Below are 12,816 nucleotides of genomic sequence, written 5' to 3' on the forward strand. Positions count from 1 at the left end.
GTCACAATTATTCTTGGCAAACTTTCCCAATCAAAGTTCAGCGTTAGTGGTGCTTGTGGCTCCCAGCACGAGGCTGTCTTTAGAGGTGAACCCCTCTTTGCACACAAAGACCTGAAAAGCCATTACAAGACAAAAAACACGAGGCTTTTACCGCGGACAAAGACTGATTTTATGAATTCATGGAACACTTAGTTGAGCTTTTATATCAAATCAAGCATTATTTCACGCAGTGCTAAAATGCATGAGCACATATAAAACCACTCCAGGTGCTGTCCATAAAGTCAATATGAGCAAAGACACACTCAGTCAGGCAAATAAATAAGCTTTTACTTCACACAGATACACGTTTGTTTTTTTCCTTATGTAACACAAAATGTGAAAAAGCAACTTTGTTTGGCAAAAATGGAGAAAAATTCATATGTGAAAAAGTTGGCAAAAATATGAATCACTTTTATTTTGGTCAGTTAGAGGACAAATATATTATTCATAATGAGCGCAGTATTTATCAGTCTGTCACATCCAGCTCAGTCACCAGAAGAACATGTTGGCGCTGTACGTTTCTGCAAACCACAGATACATGAGTAAGTTTCAAACACATCATATCAACGTTTCTAAAGTGATAATGTATGAGCTGACTTTGTCAGTGGGAGGTGGAGGGGATGATGGATGGTGAAACACTTAGGTGAGATGCCTGCCAAGCTGCAGAACAGAAGCTCTGGACCAGCAACAACGACTGCTTTTGGTGGCACAATGCGCGATGGAAGAACAGCAACCAGTCACTAAAAAACACACGTTTGGCTACAAAGGAAAGGAAAGGATTTACCATGAAAAATGAAGCCAATGCAGAAGTGCCACAAGCTGCAGTTCCTCTAATGTCCACTTGAGGCTGGCTCCAAGAGTGAGTCAGTTCCCACAGGCCCCCGTGTTAAAATGTAGAAATAACCATCTTTAGAGTGTGCTCCAAAAAACTGTTCTGGTCTCTGTAGCTAAGTTCAACATTAATGACAACTGTACAGGGACTGAATTTATATATAACTCACCTGTTTGCATTTTATTAAGGCTTAAAATTATGCATAAATAAGGGCGGGGTCTCTTTAAGTGACCCGGGAGAAGCATGTTTGAAACCATGTGAACTCTGAGTCATTTCAGGTACGTCCTCACCATGTTTCTTTTCCTGGACCTAACCTCCCTGACTTTACGTTAATTACATAACTGTACATTAAGGGCGTAACGTCATTCATGAGGCGCTAATTTGTAGGACAACATACAAACCGTTTTACAAGAATTCGTTGCCCCATCACAGCTCCACCTTCTCGCCCAAGTATGATCACTTCTGGCTCCAAAAAAAGACAAGATGACTACTGCCGAAATGCTAAACTCGAGGCCAGGGTTCCAGCGATGTATCGGTTTCAAGGTATATACGTGATATAAAAGTTGACGGTTATCGTACTGTGTACATTTTCTCATCTGCGATATTGAAAAAAAAAATGTAACTGGATGGAGAATCTCCCTTTATTTTAGCTTTTTTCAAAGAGGAGACTTTTTACACAAACATTCATTAACAAAACGGTTTAAAGTTTCAGTTATAGTTATAAAACATTTGTTCAACCAACAATAACCCTTCTGTTTTCATTCCTTTAAGTATCATTCTGACTAATTGTAATATAAATTCTATAATCCCATGAAGCTGTGATTATATTCTGAGACAGTTATCACACCGTGAAAAAACTTGGCTCCAAAAAACCAAGATGGCGACGGCCAAAAAGCTGAACTCAAGGCTTCAAAATGGGAGTCCACAAACCGATGGGTGACGTCACAGTATAGCTACGTCCATTATTTTATACAGTCTATGGTACGATGCTAACATTTATCCTGCTGACTGCGCTGACTGAATCTAACTTTAGTTGTTGCACTGATGAGATTGTTGTTATTTAGTGTATTTCACTACTGCTAATATCATACTATTACGACCCCAATTCGTACATATCCCTGGTATTTTGAAAGGCTGCGATCACATGATCAATAGGCTGATGGAAACTTTATCCCGGGACTTTCCCCAGGAGACCGATGTTCGGAACCACGTGAATGTTGAGTCATTTACGAAACATCCTCACTGTGTTTCTTTTCCTGAACCTAACCTCTGTAAATTTACGTTAATTACGTAACTGTACATTAAGGATGTAATGTTATTCGCGGGATGCCGATTTGTAGGATATCATATGAACCCTTCTACTAGAATTTGTCGCTCCTCCACAGCTCCACCCTCCCGCCCAAATATGGTCACTTCTGCTCCAAAAAAACAAAATGCGACCTCAAGGCTTCAAAACGGGAGTCCACAAACCGACGAGTGACGTCATAGTAGCACTACTGTAACTTTACGTTAATAACATAACTGTACGTTAGCAACGTAACGTCATTCGTAGGACGCTAATTCATAGAATATCATACGAACAGTTTGACTAGAATTTGTTGCTCCTCTACAGCTCCACCCTCCCGCCCAAATATGGTCACTTCTGGCTCAAAAAAACCAAAATGCCGAACTTGAGGCTTCAAAACGGGAGTCCACAAACCGACGAGTGACGTCACAGTAGCACTCCTGTAACTTTACGTTAATAACATAACTGTATGTTAACAACGTAAAGTAATTCGTAGGACGTAGAATATTGTATAATATTCGTAAAATATCATACTAACAGTTCTATTAGAATTTGTCGCTTCTCCACAGCTCCACCCTCTTGTCTCAGTATGGTCACTTCTGACTCCAAAAAAACAAGATGGCGACGGCCGAAATTCTGAACTTGAGGCTGGGTGATGTCACGGTAGCTACGCCCATTATTTTGTACAGTCTGTGGTACATTGCCAACATTTATCCTGCGGACTGAATCTAACTTTAGTTGTTGCCCTGATGAGATTGTTTTTATTTAGTGTATTTCACCGTGTCCATGAACAACAGAGCCCGTGACACTTCACCACTTCACTGCAATGCTACTGATAAAAAAGAAAGCTGCAGGATGATCATTCACCTCCCGGATCAATGTCATCATCATAATTCCATCTGAGGAGGTGTTGAGTAAACATATTGATTTATTTGCTCATGATTAGGGCGCATGCCTTCAGAGGCACAAACAGGCGGGGGGGGAGAAGTGAATGAAAAAGGAAGGAGACAAAGAGGAGAGGAATAAAAGGAGAATGTGGGAGACAGGAGAGCAAATATAGTGAATGGGAGAGAGGAGGAAGGATTCAAAAAAGAAAAGGGAGAGGGGGGCAGTTTGGGGGAGGAGTAATTCAGAGAATGCAAGCCACTGCCCTCCTCCCTCCCTCTCCCTCCCTCCCACTCTCCCTCTCCACTCCTCCTCCTCCGGGTGGAAATTCATCCTTCAGGCTCGGCAGCGGACATTTGTGTGGAGGACCTCGGGAGTGAGGGACGTGTTGAGCCGCCTCTCTCCAGCCGAGGTGCAGCCTCTACAGCCCCGCTGTACTCGTCCGGTGTCACCGCTGCACACACTGATGTGATTTATATTGATTTTTATTGCTGTCACCACTCGAGACAACATTTCTGTCTGTTTTTTACGCGTCACATTTTTCCTGTTCAACTTCAGGATTTCTGGTGCTGGTTTAATCCCAACTCCGGGCGCTGCTCCATCTGGAGCTTTTTCTACTGCACTTCTGAATCAGTAACTTTGGAGCAGCCCGAGGAGACAGCCTGCCGCCAGCCGGAGATCCGACACCGAGCACAGCCTATATTTGTCCGCTCGGCTGTGTGCGGAGAGGAAGGAGGAAACCCAGCTCCTGTCGCCACCTCCGCCACCAGCCTCCTGCTCCGCCGCACGGAGGGAGCAGCAGCAGAGGAAGAAGAAGAAGAAGAAGAAGAAGAAGAGGAGGAGGATTTAGGCTGAATTACACCAAGGGATATAAAGCTGGAGGAGATTTGACGGTCAGTTTGTGTCTCTCTCTCTTGTCTCTGTCTCACTGCTCAGTGTGTCTCGCACATTTCTTCCTCTGTGTTGCTGGAAACTCGGAGACATGGAGCGGATACCGGCGGAGGGGACAGGAGACATATGTGAGCGGGTCTCTCCGGTGTCTTGTGTTGCTTTGTGTCGAGGTGTGATCGTGCACACTCGGAGCAGCGTGAAATTGGGTGCGTTTGATAACACATCCGGGTCCGCTCGGCGGGGTTTGGGCTGCAGCAGCAGCTCTGTGGTCGAGGATATTTTTAGGCAATCGCTGTGTTATTAGCTGCCTTGCTGGGCTCCTTATCCCAGCTACCGCTCTCCACCCCTCCTTCCCTCACCTCCTTCCCTTGCCTCCTACCCGCCTCCCGTGCCCGGTGCTCGGACAGCTGAAGCCGCCTGCAGCCCGGCAGGCTCATTCCTCTGGCTTCAAACCGAACAGGTGCATTTTAAAGCCAGGCCAGGACAGGCTGTGGTCCAAGAGGCGCGCGCGCGCGCACACACACACACACACACACACACACACACACACTCTCTCTATCATGCGCACCGTGTTCACACGCTCCGTCTCGCGGGTTATTTTTGGCGTCCAGTGAAGGGACAGTCCCTCGAGACTTCCAGGAGAGGTCCGTGCACCCAAACTGAGCCCAGTGACCTCATTGTTCCTGCTACTGTTCCTCTATCATCTCCTGTGCACGCGAGCCTGTGCGCGTGCTCCCGTGCGCCACAAGGCTAGTTAAGTTGTGTGTGTCAGATGTGTGAAACGTGTCGGCGGACATGGACACACAGCTCGTTATGAGCTCCGGTAATGAGCTCCAAACACGTCCAATAACAGACACCGGCTCCGGTAATAACGCGGGGCTGTGTGGAGGTGAAGTGTGCGCGCACCGGAGGATGTGTTCGCCCTCCTCGTCGTGATTCCGCGCACGTATGCTTTGCCATGGAGACGTTTGACAGCCTGCCGCGGTCTGGGTCTGTCTCCTCTGACCGAGGGACGAGACAAAAAGAATATATGTGTGTGTGTGTGTGTGTGTGTGTGTGTGTGTGTGTGTGTACAGGGGACAGAAATATTAAGACACCACAAGTATGGTGTGTTATGGTCCTCAGTGGTGTCCACAGTGCGTCAGGTGGGACATCAGGTAAAATGGGACAAGTAGGGTTTCACATTTTGGGCTCTTTAAATATCAGCAGCTAAACATGTTAGGGACTGTTCGTTACTTATGAGGGGAGGAGGTGCACAAAGGAGGAGGCGTGTCAGATAATTCTGGATACACTGGGCAGGGGAGGGGCCTTCAACTGTCAATGGCCATAATTTGTATTTATTTTTCGGACTTTGTTTTTTTAAGAAATCAGGCATGTTTTCTTTAAAAAAAATTACCCAAAGTACAACATTTATAAAACAGAAATTATTGTTGGATTTTCAAATATCCGATGGTCCTTGAACACATCATGTGGGATGTGAACCAAATCTGAGCTCAAAATATTTCATCAAAATCACTTCATTCTACATTTTAAAATTTGGCCAAAAATAAACTTTTAGCACCACAGGAGTGAAAACACAAGGGTTTTTCAACTTTTTCAATTTTATTTATTTCTCTGGTTTAAATGTTTCTGTGTCGATTAAGATTATTTAAAAAAAAAAAGGGTTTTGCTTTGTTGTAGAACAGCTGAGGAGTGAAAGGAAATAGGGGACACAATAGTAACAGCACGCCACAAAAGGCCACAAAGCTTAGCCACCGCTAAGGCCTCAGCCTACCCGGCGAGCTCAAGGGCGCCCCCTTACTGCTAAGGGCATGTTTTCTTTTAAAATTGCCAAAATAACTTTATTTATTGATTTATTTATTTTGTACATTAAAAATAAATAGTGATATAAAATAAAGTAGAAAAAACCTACAATATAGAGACAAACAATAAGTCATGAACAGACAGTGATCAACAGTATCACAATACTTTAGTCACAATACAGTATTATTGAGACTTTAAATATGTTGTGATATGCTGAATATTGCAATAAAATATATTGTGATTTATTACCTTTTTTCCCCCCCTTTTTAAACTGTAAATTATGTCCAGAAAGGAAAAATTTGTCAACATCTGTTTTATCTAATAAAGTTTTCAGTCTGTCCGTCTCATCTCAGACGTTTTTTTTGTGGCAGTAAAATGTATCTAGAGGACTGAAAAAGCGACTGAATATATTATTTGTATTTGTAATATTAAAAGTTTATATAATACAAAAAATAATACCTGTCACTGACAAAATTAACACTTTTCCTCATGTCAAGAAACTGGGAAAACTGGGAAAAAAACAAAAAATATTGTTGGATTTTCAAATATCCTACGGTCCTTCGATCCATCATGTGCAACCACTGCATCAGAATAAAACAATGTAAAAAAAAAAAAACAAAAACTGAGCTTTAAAAGGTAATTTCACCAAGATCAGTTTAGTCTTTGAGTCTTATTTAAAATTTGGCCTAAGATGAAATTGATAATTTGTGTGAACTAACCAGTGTATACGTCAAGGATTTTATTTTCATCTTTTAACTTACAAACATCAAAGAGTGAGTTTTATAAATGGACATTTATGGTGTAGTTATGGTCGTGCATTTACACTCGGTCACTCAGGGGCTCAAGGGAAAATATTTGTAGCTTCAGTGGGGGTAAAAAAACAAGTCACACTCCAACCCTGCCCTCCTCTGATAAATAAAGAACAGTCCCTTTTTACACTGCAGAGCGGAGATTAAAACCTCACTGGTCCCAAACGTTTCCATGTGACATGATGATTTTCTGTGTCGGTCATGAGTACAGCTGAAACAGCAGAGTATAAAAACAAGATGGCTGTAGGATGTTGTAGTTTTTTAACTGTTTCACTTATAATCAAAATATTTTCACAATTCACTTTAATTTTTACAGGAAAGAGTTTTTAAGTGAGTGCTTCAAGCACACAGGGAAAATTGGACAATTTTCTGATGTGAACCCAAAATGTTTTTAGGCTACCAGGTGCTATCAGATCATGACACATGGTGTTATGTGCCACCCTGTCATATGACACACATTTTCAGTATTTTTGTCACTTAAAAATATTTAAGTTGATGCAGTGAGTCCATGTCAGCCACAGCAGTCCAGACGTAGTCATAGTTGTGACACATGTTTGTTGATTGTCGACAGCATGGCACTGAGGAAACAGGAAGCAAAGGACTGGGAACACATGGTGGAAAAAACGGATGATCTTTATTAATGAATAGTTTGGTTACATTATTGATTTAATTCATTATTAAACTGATGCATAGATTTAATTTTTTAAAAGTACAGACAAACATGACTGTCTCAGCTGTCCCATTTTACCTGAACACATCATGGGAGTGAGGTCGGGGTTCTCGGTGTGTTTGAAGGTCCAAAGTTTCCAAAGTGTTGAACTTGGAAATGTATTTTCTTTGTGAAGATACAGCAGATACACAACAAGATGTGAAAGCAAAGGTGTTTATTTGGTGATCACCAGATGACCTGACGTCACCCAGCTGATATAAATGACATGTAGTTACATTTTCTGACTGTGAACCTCAGGAGCTCCATGACACGTCTAATGAATGTGTTTGTCGTGCTGTTTGGGATTTCCAGCACTGTCTCTGGTGTCCTCCTGATTGTTTTACTGGAACCAGTTTAGATTTTTTTTGAGTGAAAGTTATTTTCTCCTCCATGAGGGAGGCCGAGGCTTCAGGTCTGGCCTGACTACAAAGGTGTTTCTCTTTTTCCATCAGTTGGCTGTTGCAGCCTGACCTTTGAGGTCCTGGTAGCGTTTCAGTTCATGCCTGGCTGCGATCCTGAATGTGATTTGCAGAGTGTGTGTGCAGCAGCAGCAGCAGCAGCAGCAGCAGCAGCAGCAGCAGCAGCAACAGCAGCAGCAGGCGCACAAGTGAAATTCCCCACGTTTTAAACGTGTCGTTTCCAATGACATGTTTCGGCTATTTCTGTTTTAATGTCATTCGATCGTTGAGAAACGCTTGGCCGCTCCATCCCACAGGCCCCTAAATAAATTAAAGGACTCGACTGTTCAGTAATGGGCAATTTGGAGGGTTGGGAGTGGTCCCATGGGTGTCATTATTCTCTGGCTGAGGCCTACAGAGGAGGCCTGAAGGTCCACCTATTCTCCTGCCACCCCCCATGGACACACATCAATACCTCCTCACTTCATCACCCCTTCATCATCTCTATTCTGCTTTACTCTTTTCACTCCTTAGTGACGTAAATGAGCCAGGCCGACAGCTGAACACACTTGCTCTTATATGTGTGTGTGTGTAAACAGGCATCATGTTGATAGGACTGGTGTGTTTTGTAGACAAGCTGTCTTTAATCCTCGACACAGAGAACAGTGTTTGTTTCCCTCAGAGCAGCAGGAACCGCCTCCACTGATGATGATGGTGCGTGTGTGTTTGTTTCTGCACTGTGCTGTTAGTTTGCTCACTTAGGGACTGTTCCTTATTTATGAGGGGGGTGTTGCAGAAAGAAGGAGGCATGTTGAATAATTTTCTAGGCACTGAGGACGGACTTATGTTTATGTATTTAGGGGAGGGGCAAACAACCTTGCTGAAGTTTGTATTTATTTTTCGGATTTTTTGAAAACAAAACAGGCATGTTTTTGTTAAAAATCGCCCATTTGTCTCAGCCAGAAACTGTAAAAACACAAACTGTTGTTGTATATTTAAATATCCGAGGGTCCTTGAACACATTACACGGACAAACGCTCCCATTAAAAAGAAAAACATAACCAAATCTGAGATTAAAATAGTGACATTTCATCAAATTGATTTATTCTACATTTCAAATTTGGCCAAAATGAACTGTTAGCATTAACTATGAGTGAAAACCAGAGGCTTTTTCAACTCCAGGATTTTGCCATCGACTTTCACGTCTCAAACATCAAAGGGAACGTTTTTAAAAACTAATAACTGGATGGGTTGTGCATTCCCCGTCATTTAGGAGGGATCAGGGAACAATATTCATAGTCTCACCACAGCCACCCGCCCTCTGATAAATAAAGAACAGTCCCTCCGGTGTGTGTCTCGTGTATACTGATATTTCTTGTTTTATGAGCGAGGATGAGTTTGGGCGTGTGTGTGTGTGTCTATGCATGAGTTGGCTCTGTGGTAAGCTTTGCAAAGTCTCCCAGAGCAAGACGCATAACCTCCTCCCCTCCCTGTGATGGCCTCGGCGTGGCTGATGGCGAGCCGTCAGTGTTTCCCCCTGCAGATGTAGAAGTGTGTGAATATGAAGCTGCGTCTTGCTGGAAAAGGACAAACATGTTGAGCTGACTTTCCCCCGGATGAAAAAAAAGGATTAAAAAACAGATTAGTGTCCCAGGCAGTCGCAGTAAATAACCTCATCTTGTCTTTTTTGATGAGGAGCAGAGGACACACAGCCTGTGCCACACACACACACACACACACACACACACACACACTCATCTGTTTGTGTATTAGACTGGATGTATTTATGTGGCGCCTCATCATCCTGCACTGTAGCAGAGCTGTAGTAACACAAAGAGGTGAGAAACACCGTGCACATGGAGCTCTCTCCCTCTGCAGTGAAAAGAGCTCCAGTTGTTTTCACGCTGTGCGTTTCTTCTTCATGTTTTCTAACATTTTTACAGAAGGAATCTCTGTGCTAACCTCTGAGGGTTAAGTAAACAGTGTGTGTTTGTGTGTACTTCGCCTGTGCAGTTCCTGGTGTTTGTGTATTTCTGTTTCACCGGGTCAGCCCCGGCAGAGCTCGCCTCTGAAAGGCACCTCAGTCTTCAGTTAAAAAGGTGTTCTTCCAGCCTTAAGAGGTTTGGATTACCTCTGGAAGGCATCGTGGCAGCCATCTTTTCAAGGTGATGATCAGCTTAATAGGAACTGAGAGCTGCTGCACGAGATGTAACACGCGCTTTGTGTTCGGCCTGCTGTGTGTCGGAGGAGGAAAACAAAGTCTTCGGGTCTGTTCTGTGGTTTTGCGAGGAAACCCTGGAACTCCGGTTTGGGTTTTGTCTTTGCCTTTTTTTCCCCACTTGAAGCTTACATAATCTTTAATGTGCTGAGTAACTTCTGACCTGAGATGACCCACACACAGAGGCTCGGCGCAGACTGCAGAGTTTCAGCTGCCTGTCATTTATGGAGACGGTAAAACCCCTTTTCCACAAAAATGAGTATGTGTGCGTGTTATTAAACGTGGGAACAGCCACTAAAAATAGGTGATAGACTCCTTTCCCAGCAGATGAGGGTGCCTTTATGTAGCTAATGTGTTTCTTTATTTACTGGTGTGTCACATTTGACGCCACCAACAGGCGTAAAACAGATCAGTAAACAGTAAAGCAGTGTAGAGCACCATGTTACAGTGGTGTCTTCCTTTTTTGTTTTATATACTCTATATATTTATTATCATATCTGTCACTTATTAAGGGTGGGACTCACCAGAGGATCCAGTCTGTTCAGCTCACCTCGGACTTTTTTTTTTTTGGCAGCGTAGTGGACTGAAAAAGCAACTGATTATATTATTCTAGCAGGCTACCTAAAGTTTAATTTGAATTTGTCACATATATAATAAATAAATCTACATGACACTGTGACGATATGATCTTGCAGCACTAATCTATCACGACACTGTGCTGTATTGATTTTTTTCCAACCTGTATTGTTTATTCAGTCTCTCTTTCAAACTCTGTGCAGTTGAGATGTGGCTAAACATTCGAGTGCTGCTTGGACAGAGATGGACAGTAATGAAGGAGCTAAAACTAGCCAACACTTTGTCAGTGACCTCTTACACTGAAATATGACGTGATAGATCTTCTGTGTCTGTTGTTGACGTTCTGAAACAGCGTGTTAATTTACATTTGCTATGTTCATTCTGTCTTTGCTAAATACACTAAAGTTTTCACAGGACGTTTAGTTTCTGCTCGTTAGATGTTTTCAGTTTGCTTTCAAAATAAACTCATAACGTTGGTAGAACACGAGTGTAGAACGTTGTATAGTGCTCTTATTTAGGGTTACACCTGTTAATGAGGAAACAAGAGACCTGAGAGACCCATCAGAGCAGGACAGCGCACCAGTTCCTACACACAACAGTGGAGGGCGTAACAGTGTCTCAGAAAGGACAAATGTAGGCTGTCCATATGTAAAAGTTAGGTTTAGATAAAATACAACATGGTTTGGCTGAAAACAGGCACAGGAAGCAAACAGCGGGCTCTCGGGTGAAAGTCCAGGGTTTGTTGGACTCATCCACTTTCCAGCTCTTTATATTATGTTGTTACCAGCTGTGTTTTAAACCGACGGCACCCAGCGCGCATCATACTGCTGTTAGTGGGTAAGGAATTTTTGTTACTTCTGAAACTCCCGGAGTACACAGTGCTCCCATAACTTAACAGAAATATCACAAAGGATGTTTAAAAGTCACATAATCCGTTATGTGCTCAATAAATCACATGTGGCCGTTAACAAATCTGAGGAGATTTATTTAGAATATCCCTCCGATCACTGTGCTAACAAGGCTGTTTTTCTTTTGTCCCCAAGGAGTTCAAATTCACTTTTTGTTTGTATTTCACCCGACAACAGCTTTGGTTTTTATCCCATTTTCATCTCGGCAAACAAGATTTTCGTCACAAGGCAGATTGGAGTCAAACATATTCCCCAGACGCTCCCTCCACCCCCACCCCCTCTCTGAGGGTGTTTCTTCTGTCTACGTCTGAGCTACTCCCTATTTCAGAAATCAATATCATCCAAAGCAGGATTGAGTTCCTCTGTTATGAAACGCCTTGTGTATCATCCACATGATAAGTCTAATCTTTGGCTCCCTGCTTTTCAAACTTTAGGTACAAGTGGAGAGAAGGATTCTTCTTTCAGCTCAGAGATCAGCAGAGATTTTTTTCTTTCCTATTTTGAAAGCTTTAGGAGGAAGGTGAAAAAAAGTGTGCATGTTGTGGAATAAGCCCACTTTATCACATTGGGAGATGAGATTTAGATCCTTTAGGCACTTTCTTTCTCTCTGTGTCTCATTCTCCTCCTCCCTCGGCCCTTCTGGGCTAAAATAGGGGATGAGGCATCTCCTGCGTTTCGCTGCCTACAGTTGGCTGCAATTCTGTCGCTGTGAGTCATGCTCTTGCCATGGCTGAAACACCACTTGTCGATACACATACTGCACATTTGTCAGAGAATAAAACGGTCCTGGGATGTTTAAAGAGCCTCGCAGGCTTTAAAAGGTGTGGGCCTGGGCTACTGCTGCTATTCTTAGTCTGAGATAACAACAGGAAAAAACAGAGCGGGCTTCAGTTGATGACGTCGGGCGGTTGAATCAGAGGGTGTGCAAGTGTAAATTTGGAGCACGTACAGGACAGAGAGCTGAAGTTGTTGTCATGGTTTCAGTGCGGTTTAAAATAGAGGCCAATGAAGACGTGGAGCCAAACAGAGGGGTTAATCCATAATGTGCAGCCTCGGCACCTTCACTTTGACTGTTTGCTGAACATTTAGGCTCCCTCTGATTGTAATCTACAACAGCTCTTGTCATGAGCTGTAATTCCCTCTAATGCATTTCCTCTGGGTTACAGTGCTCACTGCAGATCTTGTCAGTCTGTCAGAGCTTATATTGTTTTTCTCGACTCTGCAGACGAGTCTCCAGCTGCTGTTTCACTCACCTGTTGGGAGTCGCTGCTGCAGAATCATCAGCATTATAGGTTAAAGTTTGCAATCAGAGGAAGCAGGAAATGGAATCAGAGGTGTCCATGCAGTCCTGCTCATGTGCAGTTACGTTTGCACAGGATGATTTGTAGGTGATTTATCCATACTTGAAAATCGTCATGGTTGATTTAAGTCACAGTGTAAACATTTGTGGTGTGTCAGTGTTT

At 43.1% G+C, this 12,816-nt stretch overlaps 1 protein-coding gene across 1 annotated transcript in view; it reads left to right on the plus strand.

Moving 5' to 3' along the window:
- Positions 1-3,375: 3,375 nt before the first annotated feature.
- dag1 (dystroglycan 1) overlaps positions 3,376-12,816 on the plus strand; it is a 70,730-nt gene continuing 61,289 nt past the window's right edge. The window contains exon 1 of the mRNA XM_049586209.1: positions 3,376-3,934. The gene's annotated coding sequence lies outside the window, so the exon portion shown is untranslated. The remainder of the gene's footprint in view (positions 3,935-12,816) is intronic.

This window comes from Epinephelus fuscoguttatus, linkage group LG1, assembly GCF_011397635.1.
Source record: "Epinephelus fuscoguttatus linkage group LG1, E.fuscoguttatus.final_Chr_v1".
NCBI lineage: Eukaryota > Metazoa > Chordata > Actinopteri > Perciformes > Serranidae > Epinephelus > Epinephelus fuscoguttatus.